Raw genomic sequence first — 12,935 nt, 5'->3', positions numbered from 1 at the left:
GTTACCATCCATCCATTCATTGCAGGGGCAGCGGTTATTGTTGCGAGTATTCCTTTGCTATGTAAAAGTTTGATTAAAAACACTTTGGTTAAATCCTCCATAAGGAAAAGGCCACTCTGTTGGCAAAAGTCTGGATTACAGAATGCTTGACAGATGATTCGGATTTTTTCTGTTCTGTAAAGTTCAGCGTTTTTTTTAGCCATGGAGGTCACTGTACTTTATGCCGCCAATTTCAGCTTTATAGAAACCCGTAAAGTGTTTGGCCGTTGATCTGACACTGACAAACCAGTCATGCTTTTTGCCTTTCTCACGCTGTGACAGCACTATACGCAATAAAGATAAGCAAGAGATTTCCTGCCAGTGTGACTCGACAAAAATGCAACCCGAGTGAATGCCAACTGTGCTAATGTAATGAATCGTAATAAAGTGAGGGTGACTGAGTTTATAGGTGGTTTTTACAGTGACATCAGTAGTACCTCGTCAGCAGGGAGAGTTTGGGTACCAGAGGTCTGATCATCATATTTTAATATCCGGCGTGAACAACTCTGCTGAAAGTTTGCCACTTGCAAACAAAGGTTAATCAGACAATGTGCGATGTGTAGATAGATTAAATAAAAATTTGGATTAAATAAAAATGATTTTATCCAAAAGTTTGTTTTAAACTAACCTACGTCTATTCAAACCCAACTGCAGTGGTCAGTGCACATCAGTTTGCTTGTCTTTTACTAAAACAAATTTTAAAAACTGAATCTCAGGTGCCATAACCCTTATATAATAATCTGATACATACACTATATATATATATATATATATATATATATATATATATATATATACTGTATATATATATAACATATATACAGTATATGTATGTTTTAACCTGGTCCACTTAATATAAATATACCTGGAGCAAGGTCAGTAGTTAGAATGTTGGCGTCCATTTCAATGTAAGGCAACAACACGAACCTTCTCATTAATATTTATTAAATCGGGTTAAAAAAAAAAAGTGTTAGGCTACATGTCAGCTCTGACATGCAGTTGCATCAACCTCCAGCCAAACACATGTCATGTACCCAACTTTGCAAAATACCGAAACATAAGGAAGAGCATCCATACAAACGTCCAGGTGGGAAAATAACCAAACTCTTAGAAAGTGATGCCCTTTTTTAAAGAAAAGAAACAAACACTAAGAAGCATGTATTGCCATATCTTGTGTTGCTTGGAGCTTTAACTTCTGTTATTTTTCTTGTATTGATTTCTTAATATTTTCCTCGTCCGTGTTTATTTCCTCTGTTAGTTCAGTTATTCTTATTTTGATTCGATCGCCCTCGTTCTGTTTTACTCAGTTCAGTCGGCTCTTTGTTAGTCCAGTTAGATTATGTCTATTTTTTATTCCTCGTGTTTATTTTCCTTGTTCCTCTGTTTGTCCTCCCTCCTCTATCTACTCCTCTGTTCCCATCTCACAGGTGCAGCGTGTTACTAATCAGCCACAGGTTTTCTATCCACTAAACCCATCATGTATTTAAGCTCCTCTTCGTCGGTCAGTCATTGCTGGATTCTCTCCTCTCGTTCTCCTGTCACCTGTTCTTTGTAAATTCTTCATCTTCACTCCACACTAGCTTCTGTCATCTGACTTTGCCAGGCTGTCTGCATTTTGATCCTCTCACACACGCATCACGACTTAAAAGCTGCAAAAGTCAAAGAATATATTTGTATAATAAAATAAATATTTTTTGTCTCTGTCACATACAGCCACATACATTCACAGAGTAAGTTCTCTATGGAAAGTCATATTGGATTTATTTATTCATCAAAATAAACAATCCAGGTTGAATTGATTATTTTTTCCCCCAAGTTGTAACGTCTGTCTGGAATCACTATCTCGTTGGTCCCAAATTTGCGTCCTTTTCAGCTGTTTGGTTTTTAATTTAAGATGAAGTTGAACAATTTTGGAGCTAATCCACCTTTCTTCATTTTTCCAACCACAGCCTTAGCACATCATCAGGCTTGACAGACAGTACAGTGTTCCTAGGTTTGATAGCCTGCACTTTGGCCTCTCTGAATATATTTTTTGTAGCCAAACAGCTCAGTCTTTTTGTGGTTCAGCCATAAAACATTTCTCCAGAAATCATTTGGCTTGCCCATATTGGACACTGCAGGAATGAGTCAAGCTTAAAAATGTGGTTTCTGAATGCTGTTCTTTATTTGCCAGCAACCCCTAAGTGGAAGTTTGGGCCAAATAGTTGACGCTGGGACACGGTCAGGAATGAAGTTAAATAAGGTCTCCAATTTCTAAGAAGAAAAGCAGGCTAACGTCCATCTGGAATGGTGTCAGGAACTTGTCACATGACTACAGGTGTTTGGTCATTTAGCCAAACATTTTCCTTAGTTTAGAAAATTTGCTTTTGCGTCTCGTATTCAAGATTCCCTGAGCTTTGTTTGTCGTCGTATCTCCGTTTCAACGTGAAAGAATCACAACGCAATTGTAAGATCAAAAACCCCAAATTAATTAAATCTTCACGATTTGATTTGACTTGATTAAGATTTAGTATATAAACTTTAGCCCAACCTTGTACTTTTTAGTACTGATTTACTTTTGTATTTTCTTTTTCAAACGCCTTTTTCAGTCCGTTACCAGAAGAAACTGGTTGTAGACTGCCAGTCAACCTGTGTTAACTCTTCATCTTTACTGATCACACCGGACGAGGCTTTTTCTATCTACCCACTGCCCTATCAGTTGTTTCGGTCTGCTTTGTCCATTTTCTCTGCTGTTACCACAACCATTCAGACCCCGCTCAGCTTTGTCTGTCTCTACTCTGTTGTACATCTTCAGTTTCTCCACAATAAGGATTGTGTGCCTCGTTTGGAAAAAAAATGTTAAAAAAGATGTTCTGGTGTCTTTTATAAAAGTGTTTGTATTTGCTCTCCTTCTAGAGCTAAGCTACAGTGATGTCACTGCCAATATATGACAGGTGTTTGACACCTGGCTCACAATGCGAGAAAAGAGCGGGACAGTAGAGTATTTTAAAGCTTTTAAATAAAGTGACATTTTAATTGTATGTGTTTTTATTCACTTATATTTGTTTTGTGGGGAAAAACACACCTTTAAGTTGTCAAAATATGTCATGGAAACGGTTTGAAAGGGATCATCTGTAAATAAAAGATTTTTTTTTTTGCTACTATGTTACAAGGCTGTCATAATGGTTAATAAGTGGCGAGGCAATTGTTGGTCAACACAAGCCGACTGTTGTCACCTGTCAGAGGCATTTCTGCTAATTAATTCTTCACGAGTTGGAGTGAGAGCGTTTGCAGAGCCGATTAGGATTTCAGTCAGGCGGCTGAAGGAATAGATAAATGTCTGAGAGAGGGACAGACATGTGGTTTGGGTTTTTTCTTTTCCCTTTTCTTTTTCTCGAGATTACTGTCTGACAGCCCCAACAAAAACAGCCTTTGCTTGTTCCCTTGTCACTTACTGTAGCTGACATGTTGTTCAGAAAACCAGCACTAACAATGAAAGAACGCTGCTTCCATTCAGCTCTTTCCATTTCACCATTTTCTCTTCTTTCTTTGCGGCGGATTCGCACCGACGACGGATAAAGACAGAACCGCGAGGAGGATTTATGAGGAAGGCCGCAGCAAAAACAAAGTATTTAACACAGAGTAATCCCCATTTCCGAAAATTTACAGGTCCAATAAATTAGCGGAGTTAAGAGGTGCTGCGTTAATGAAACCGGTTTAGTAACATGGTAACAGAGTTTTAAGACAGATGACGTAGCTTAATAACTTTGGTGCTGTTTTAGTGAGTCTCCAGACTTCTTCAGCAACTCTTTTGGGGGAAAAAAAAGCACAGCTCAGGACAAGTCAAACTAGTTTCTCTAATTATATCCAAGACTTTGACTTGAAAGCACATCCATCCATTTTCTGTTCACCCTTTGTCCCTAATGGGGTCGGAAGGGTTGCTGGTGTCTATCTCCAGCTACGTTCCAGGCGAGAGGCAGGGTACACCTGGACAGGTCGCCAGTCTGTCGCAGGGCAACACAGAGACATACAGGACAAACAACCATGCACACGCACACTCACACCTAGGGAGAATTTAAAGACACCAATTAACCTGACAGTCATGTTTTTGGACTGTGGGAGGAAGCCAGAGTACCCGGAGAGAACCCACGCATGCACAGGGAGAACATGCAAACTCCATGCAGAAAGACCCCAGCCGGGAATCGAACCCAGGACCTTCTTGCTGCAAGGCAACGGTGCTACCAACTGCGCCACTGTGAAAGCACATTTCCCTGTCAACGAGCAGTGCACACTCCCATGCCACCAGCAACAATCTGAACAGGTGACGTTCTCCTCTCCACATCCTGCAGATTCACATTGATTCCTTTCCTTTGCCGTTCACCTCACCCTCCATCTTTGCCACTGTTTTCAGTCAGTTTTGGGTCCATTTTAACTAGTATTGTGGATTGCATACAAAAAAGATGTTGAGGTTACTTGTTTGTGTTTGTCACAATCAAAAATATTAGCAACTTTTCACAAGAACGGTAAAAGTGAAGCGACGTTCTTTCCGGCTGCTTTCTGACAGTGCAGCAACGTGTTCGGGAGGGGCAGTGCTTGACTACTCAATGGTTAAAAAATAACAAATTTGACATCAAAATAACATAAAACTTAGAAATGGCATAAAAGAATATTTTCAAACTGTAACTGTTTAAAATATTTTTCTTAGTACAATAAACTGGACCATGCTTAGTTTATTATTTTATTGTTTTGATTTGGAAATTGATCATATTTTCTGTTTATCATTAGTCGTAAAGATTTTTAAAATATGTTTTTTTACTTGCCAAACTCGTGCTGGTTAAGCTCAAATGGTTGAGTTACCTTTTATCCTCATGTAGCTGCAAAGAAAAAAAATTGCATAAGATGGAATTTCTAAGTGACCTCAGAATCATATTAAAACTGAACTGCGTTCATTTATTTATGCACTTTTGAGTTTGCTTATCAATTCAGTTCAGCTAAATGGATTAATTTATTCTTTGCATGGTGCCCTATACAGCTCACTCTAGCTGCTATTTTGCATATTGTAAAAGGAGAAACTAAACAGAGGTTTTAGAAGCTGCTGCCATATTCTCAGCTACGCCAGAAGACCATTGACTCTTCAGAGGATGCTAATGTCGTATTTAGCTCGGCATTTCATACTGCGAGCGTTCGTTCCTGGAAGTGGGCAGATTTGGAGTTTGCTTCATGAGGTTTCTGATTAGACAGAAACATTCTCTGATTTGTAAAGCGGGAGGCCTCAGCCAGACGGCCATATTGTGCCAAGAGTTGGCTGCTTTTCCTTCCGCTCTTGCACTCCATTTCTGATTTTAGTGCCTTCTGCCATGTGGCGCAACATCCAGTAATCTGTGAAATCTGTTGGCAAAGCTTTTAATGGAAATCTTCCAATTTTCCGTCACCACTCTAATGTAGTTTGTGATTCTTTGACGTGTCGTGGTGTGTTGGCTTGAGATGTGGCGCTGCTCTGTCTTTCTCAATGGTACGAGGAGGCCCATGAGAGGAAGCATGAGTCTTGTGCATCTGGACGACACAGTTCTCTACTCTGTTGAACTGTTGGAGTAGAACGGTAGTGTCCAGATACGCAAGTCTGATTGAGACCTAGAGGCGCAGACTCCTTGCTAAAAGTGCATCTACTTAATACTGATTGGATAATTTATGCAATCACTATTTTTAAGTTAAATATGTACTTTGCTATTCTTTTATAGTTGGTTTCACTTTGATATCAAATTACCCTTTTTCTTTTAATTAAAAAAGCCACCTTTTTTAGATCATGACTGATTTCCGGAAGCAATAAAACTTGTAAAACATCCAATGGACTGAGTATTTTTTATATGCTCTACAATTAGGATACATTTTATGTGTATCAGCGTTGTTCTTAGTTTTTAGCTCCATAATCCATAGAAGTCCTTAAAGTGTTATGTCTTTTTCAGTCACATTGTATCATTTTATAGAACAATCCTGTGACTGTTAACCTTCAGTTTACATAAAAATGCTGTATATATATCAAAGACCACTTCAAAGAAATTTGCTTTTGTAATCCAACGCTTTTGAAATTGGGCCTCTGTCTCTTTAAGAAACTCCTGCTCTTTCTGAAACTCCGCCTTCAGGAAGTCATCACAAAATGGCTCCTCTATTAATCCTTTAACAACGTCTTTACCAGCATTGCACTGAGAAGTAGCTCCTCCAATGAGCTCAGCACATGCGCAGCTGCACCAGATGTTTGCTAATTGCTGCTGGCTAGTCTGAAGGAGCTGAGTGAAGGAGTCGCAGGGAAGGAGTGCTCTGTGAAGCGGAAGTTTGGAAACTGGGAATCTGCAGCTCAAAGGCGGAACAATGTTGAGATGACTTCCTAAAGGTGGATTAAGAAAGAAAATGAGTTTTTAAAGCAACAGAGGCCCAATTTCAAGGCGCTAAATTACAAAATGAAATTTATTTGAAGTCATATATATATATATATATATATATATATATATATATATATATATATACACATAGCATATTCTAACAGCTGAAATCAACATAGTATTTGGTTGTGCTATAAAATGCAACCATGTGCCTGGAAAACACAAAATACTGTCTTTTTCTTTTTCCACTATGAAAACCTCCTATGCAATGCATCATGCACATTGAAATGTGTTTGGAACAAATTGGCAAAAGGTGCTGAGGAAGAAGAGAGTATGAGCTGGTGAAGAAACCATGACACCATATGGTCCAAAAACAAAGAACTGAAAATAAGATACATAAATGTGAGGAACCTCTGAACACGTCAGCAATTACTCATGTGCCGTACCTGTGCCGGGGAAATGTGAAATCGTCAAGCTAACTGTATCCAGCATTAGCCAGTGACATGGAGCCCCCTGGACACCATTAACCCACTTGTGGGGCCACTGCACTGGGGAAATTGGGAAAAGGAGAATTTGGTCTCTTTTGGGGGGGGTGAAAGCAAACAGTTCCATGTTTTTGTTTGTTTGTGTTGGTTCGGTACATGTTAAGTGTGTCCTGCTAACATAAAAACCACCGAGACCGAGATCAAAATAAATAGCATCAGCGCTAGCTAGGACAGATGACACATGTGCATGACTGTGAGTCGTTCTGCTTCCATATGACTGGAGGTGCACTCATGCTTGGGATGTGTTCACACATACCGTCACATGAATGAAGCTGAGAGGACGGAGCTGAGATGTGACAGCGGGAGCTGTCAGCATGGCTGTGTGTGTGTGTTGTATGAGCTGATCTGTCACCGAGAGCTGCTTCTTCTGTGGAGCGGACGGAGTAGGAAAAAAAACCCATCACTTCCAATTTATTTCTTGGCTGGTTTTAAATAATCGTATTTGGGCTTTTTTTTATTATTATTATTTTTCAATTTAGTAGGAATTTCTAGTCATTTTGTTTGTAGTTGTGAACAAATGCTCATAAATGACTTAAAATTATTTAACTTTTTTTCTGTCTTTAGGGGTCTTCATCAGCATTGTACATGTTGAGACACTTATTCTACTTCACTTTAAAAAAAAAAAAAGGTTTTGTTGGCTCTAGTGGCCTTTATTTGAAAGCAGTTCAACAGGAAACAGGCTAATCAGAGAGGGGAAGACATGCGGCAAATGGCGCCAGGCCAGGAATCGAACCTGCGACCACCACCACAAGGACTAAGGCCTCAATACGTGGGTCGTGCTTTGCCCCTGCACCACCACAGCACCCCTCTACTTCACTTTTGACATAGAATCTCGATTGAATTCAAATCTGCACTTTGATTGGTCCAATTCCTCCACGTACATAAGCTCTGATTCAAAGAACTCTGTCCTGTTGGACGACGGCTTGATCGGTTTGCGTTGGTGCCACACACTAAACTGAAGTGTAACTGAGTGGACGGTTGTCTGTGAGACGTTAGGTGCTGGGAATCTTGTTTTCTGTCTTAATCCTGCTGAAACATTGTCCTCAACTCTCTCTCTGGTGCCGTTTGTTCACTAATCTGACACCGTCAAAGAACTCCAGGATTCATTTCCACATGTGGGACCTACTAATATTAACTATTTAGGTGGCATCTGAAGGCGAGTGTCACAATATAAAAACTCTGTTTTCAGATTTTTAAAAAGAAATTTAAAGCCGAGGATCAACAACATGTTAAGGAAAGGCTGCGGATACTTATGCAAAACACGTTTTCCAGACTGTCGCAATGAGGTATTTGTTTGTATAATTTTGAGGAAAGAAATTCATTTTAATACAATTTGGAAATAAGGATGTAATAAAACGCGAAGCTATGAGAATAGTTTCCGGACGGCGTGTATATTTTAATGTGTCATGTCTTAAAAAACAAACAAACAAAAGCACATCTATGGTCTGGAAACACGTTGACTCTACTGTCACAGAATCAGCTTTGGGCCATCTGGACGCACCTGAGGCAAAACCTGCAGAGGATGGTATAACACCCACATGCTGGAGCATTTGCATTCTTGTAAAAAGAGTTCGATAAAGTGCTGGGGATATAATACAACAACAAAAACAAGAAAGAAAAACAGAGGAATGCTGACAATAGGAGAACATAATAAAAAACTCAAACAACTTCAGATAAAAAGTATTCCTTGCAGGGCAAAGTTGCTGACACGTTGTAAATATGTTTTGTGCAGTCTTTCTGTTTCTCGTTATTCAGTGAAGAGAGTGAGGAATAAGTTGTTTTTTTAAATCAGTTTTTTTTTCTACTGCGACGCAACATTCTTGTTAACAAAATCCCACCACACTCATGTAGCAACAGTTGTGTTTGCTCTGTCTTTAAGATACAGAGCACCTTCCAAAAGTACTTCAGAATGTCAAAGTTTAATGTATTTTATTAGGATTTTATGACAGAGCTATTTCCATGAAGTGGATTTTAGAGCATTTAAGAGCCAATTAGTTTCAGGAAGCTGTTGATGTATGTGTCATTTAATTTTCTGTACAAATGAATTTTGTTTTGGGAAGTTTTGTTTTTTTACGAAGACCGAGGACAAAACCAGTCAACTCAAAGCTGTTGAGAAATTTTAATCTAAATTAAAACAATACTCTTAGTTTTCAAACCTTTCACTAAGTACATCCAAAAATAGAAGCATGATTTTGAATCGTCCAGACGTAAATCTCATCAAATATCTGTCGTGACCTAAAAACTGGTTTCCCACAGACACTTTCAAATCAATCTAACTGATCTAGATCCATTTTGAAGACAGAAATTTGTAGAAATTTTTGTTTGTGCAAAGCTGGTAGAGACAAACCCCAAAAGTAGTTCTAGCAAAAGGTTCTGAATGGACTCAGAGGTGTCAACTACAAATACATGTTGCACTTTAAAAAACGTTTTCTCCTTTTTGAGAAATTTTAATATTTTCCTTCATAGTTATTTGCTACTTTGTTTCAATACATCGCCAGTGTGTGATTCGCAAAACGTCCTCCATTTGTTATGCCCGGTGATGCAAACAGCTCTACATCTGAAACAAACATAAATCAAGGAACAATGAGCTTTATGGGTTAAGATTTTTGAGTTTTCTTCGATGTTCCAAAAACAAACAGACTTTTTCTGAACTTAGCCGTTTTCCTGCTAAGTCATTCTCGCATCGATTACATCACCTGTCCCCAATTCAGTCATGCAACAGGAATTGCATTTTTTGTTCCTTTAACAGCATTTAAGGGCTATATAAAAAAGTTACTGCTACTGTTTGAATAACTAAAAATAACTGCAGTGGGTCTGCCTTGGGAGACAATTACTTATTCTCTGCTTACAACATATATTTTTTTCTCAACATCTTGAATTTTTTTTTCTCTCACCCATTAAGGAGAGGGGGGGAAAAAACCCCTGAAATCCATTAAATTATGTAACTTACACAGATGAAATGAAATTAACAGCTTTATTAAAACATTTTTTATATCACGTCAAACAACTCCCAATGCAGAGCAACCAAATACTCCCCTCCCCACTTATTTGCAGAAATAAAGTGTGCGTATCTGTGGCAACTGCGGATGCATAAAAGACATGTGGGATTTGCAGCGTCTTGTCTAATTAACCGTTTCCCTCCGCCAGACGCCGCTCCCTCGCGCTGCTTTCATATTCAGATGTGACGCGCTGGCCTTTACTTTCAGCCGGTTTAATGGTCGGCAGAAAGTCTTGTCGGTGTGATCCCACCTGACCCCCCACCCCTCCCCCGTCTCCTTATCGTAATGGAGTGTTGCCGTTAGCAACGCGAGCGGCGTAGGAAAGTTGTGGGCCGTAGGGACGAAACGGGAAGTGACGAGGTGTGGTTACGGGAAATGTTCCTCACCATTGTGCCCCGCGCTACCGTCGTCAAGTGTAGGTGTTCACTTTCCTCGCGTTTTAACAAGCTGCGCCACTGAAAGCCGAGTCATTAAAACCACTTAGCTGGAAAAAAAAAAAAAAAAGAAAGAGATAAAGACTTAAAATTATAATCTATTGCAGCGGCTGAATTCGTTATCCTTCAAGAGTCCTCAAGGCTTTCTTGGTGTCTCCATCACCAGGCTGGGCGTTGAGGCTGATGGTTTCTGGGGCAGTAAACTCCAGTATTAATGCTTCACTGCCACTTGTCAGGGCTGTTGGGATACATTTTGAAGAGCATGCAAGAAGACGCGAAGCCGCGGGAGTCGAAGAATCCAAGGCCAACGCTATACGGCATCAGAAAAACACTCCCGCTGACTTTCACAGGCTTTGTTTCCCCTCGCACGCTTTAATATCAAATGGTGAATGACACAAGTGAATGGCTCAACACAGAAGTTGCTTTTGCTCAAAATCTCCCTAAAATACCGGAAAATGTTCAAATGAGATCAACATGTGGAAAGGAAAAAAAACTAAGGGTATGAATTATTCCATTTAAACGTTAAAAATGATTCTTCTGTGACTGACGTCTAAGTATAGTGAAGAGTTTATATTTCGCATTAAACCAGAGGCATACATTTTTGTTATTTTTTTCTGATGTGTCTTTGTCTAAAGCATATTTTTGTTCTTTTCTCCGTCACAACTTAGATTTGTCTTCCTTTTTGATATATCAGATCTAAACTGGTCTGCCTTTGTTATTATCTGATGTATTCTGTTTTTCAAAAAAAAAAACTTCTGCCTTTCACAAATGCTATTTCTCTTTGGATTTACAAAGTTTTGCATTTCCCATACAGTTTGATTTTTCTGCAGTTTGTCGTCGGCTTTGATCTATTCTTTTGTTTTTTATCATTTTCTTTTAATTTTCAAATTTTTTATTTGACTTCAGTCGCTGGTTTTTCTTGTAGACTGTCCCAGTTCTTCCGTTACCACTCCATTTTTTTATTATTGTTATTATTTCTTTTAAACTAAGATCTTCTCTTCGTTGGACCTCTCTGTCTTCGCCTATTTTTTTTTTTACACCGCCAACTTTTAGACAAAGCTTAAAATTTTCCTTTTGATAAAGCTCCTAGTTAACGTGGCTAAGCTAATTTAGCTAACTTTTTTTTGTACAGTCACATCAAAGGTTGTTAATTGGGACTGTGTGTCATGTACACTGTAAATATGTGCATTTACGAAACCAGTGCTCAAATATCTCAATTACCAAATGATGAAATTACTAATTGATACGCAACACTCTGGAAATGATCTGTGTGTCTTGATGAAGTTTTAATCACCTCAAGATGCTGGATGCTTGAAACTAAAACTATGAAATACTTTGTTTTGTTTTTGGCCAATAGTTAGCTAATCACTTGGCAGCACTCATAGAACATTCATTCTCCATTCTCAGGTGATAATTTAAACCTTAAATATGGGGGAGGGGGGAATTAAATGAGATGGTGAAGTTGTGAAAAAAGTGTTACCTAACTCCACATCCTTAATCAGAGTACACTAGTCAAAACAAGAGCACAGAAAATGCAACTTGATGTTCTGAAATCTGCTTTATTTCTTTACATTTAGATTCGCATGACACGTTTTTTTTATATATTGTGCCAACAGACATAACCACACTCAGAAGTACTAAACTGGGAGTGCTTTCTATAAGAAGGAAAACAAATTCTATCTTGAAAAAGGTGTGAAAGTAACTTCGCTTGCTTGGAACGATTCACATCTCCTCCAAACAAGCATTTTCTTCACCACTGTTTCACCTTTAATGGTGTATTTGAGCACTATATTGAGATGTAAGAAAAACAATACCGTTGATTTTTCATTTTTCACTTTTATATTATTTTCTAGGTTCCTTTAAGCCTACTAATGCCACCATCTATACAATATTTTACAAAATGATTTATGTGTGACATTTATTTTCTGAAACAACCTTAATTTGTATTGGAAACAGACAGCTGCATGTCTTGAAGATCCAATCGTATATTTGCTTGTCAAGTATTTCACGCTCCAGCAGCTTACTTGTGATTCATCAAACGAACAATATGTAACATTTCAAAAACAAAAAGTCAGAGATCGTACATTCGCTAAAATTACCCAGACTCCCTTAGCAGAAACTACGCTTCAAGCGAGATCATCCCATGAATGATGCATGCGATCGTCATGTGCTTCCAGTTCTAATTATTTTTGCTGAAGCACCAACTTTGGTCCGTCCTTTGAAAATCACTTTCATTACTCTCCCATTCCTAGATGTATTTATCAAGGAGTGCAGCTTCTTGTAAACGTTTCATCTTCAATTTCGTACTTGTAGAGATGAGAGTGCACCGATTCACCTCTCCTGAGCATATATGCTGACAAAATCTTTGTTTCTCTGCGACCGACCTCGGGTGTCCTAGCTTTCCCCCCAAAAATGTTGCCCGATTAGGAACGCAATAAGAGCGTCTGAGCTATCAACTGTGATTTGTCTCCTGGAGTCTTTACTCATCGGAACATACCTGAAACAGTATCAGACAGCGTTCATGGAGCTAATGCTATGTGTATGCAGTAAGGCGAGGACAAG

The sequence above is a fragment of the Xiphophorus couchianus genome, chromosome 13 (genome assembly GCF_001444195.1).
Source record: "Xiphophorus couchianus chromosome 13, X_couchianus-1.0, whole genome shotgun sequence".
NCBI classification, from domain to species: Eukaryota; Metazoa; Chordata; class Actinopteri; order Cyprinodontiformes; family Poeciliidae; genus Xiphophorus; species Xiphophorus couchianus.
Note: the sequence above shows the minus strand (reverse complement) of the source record.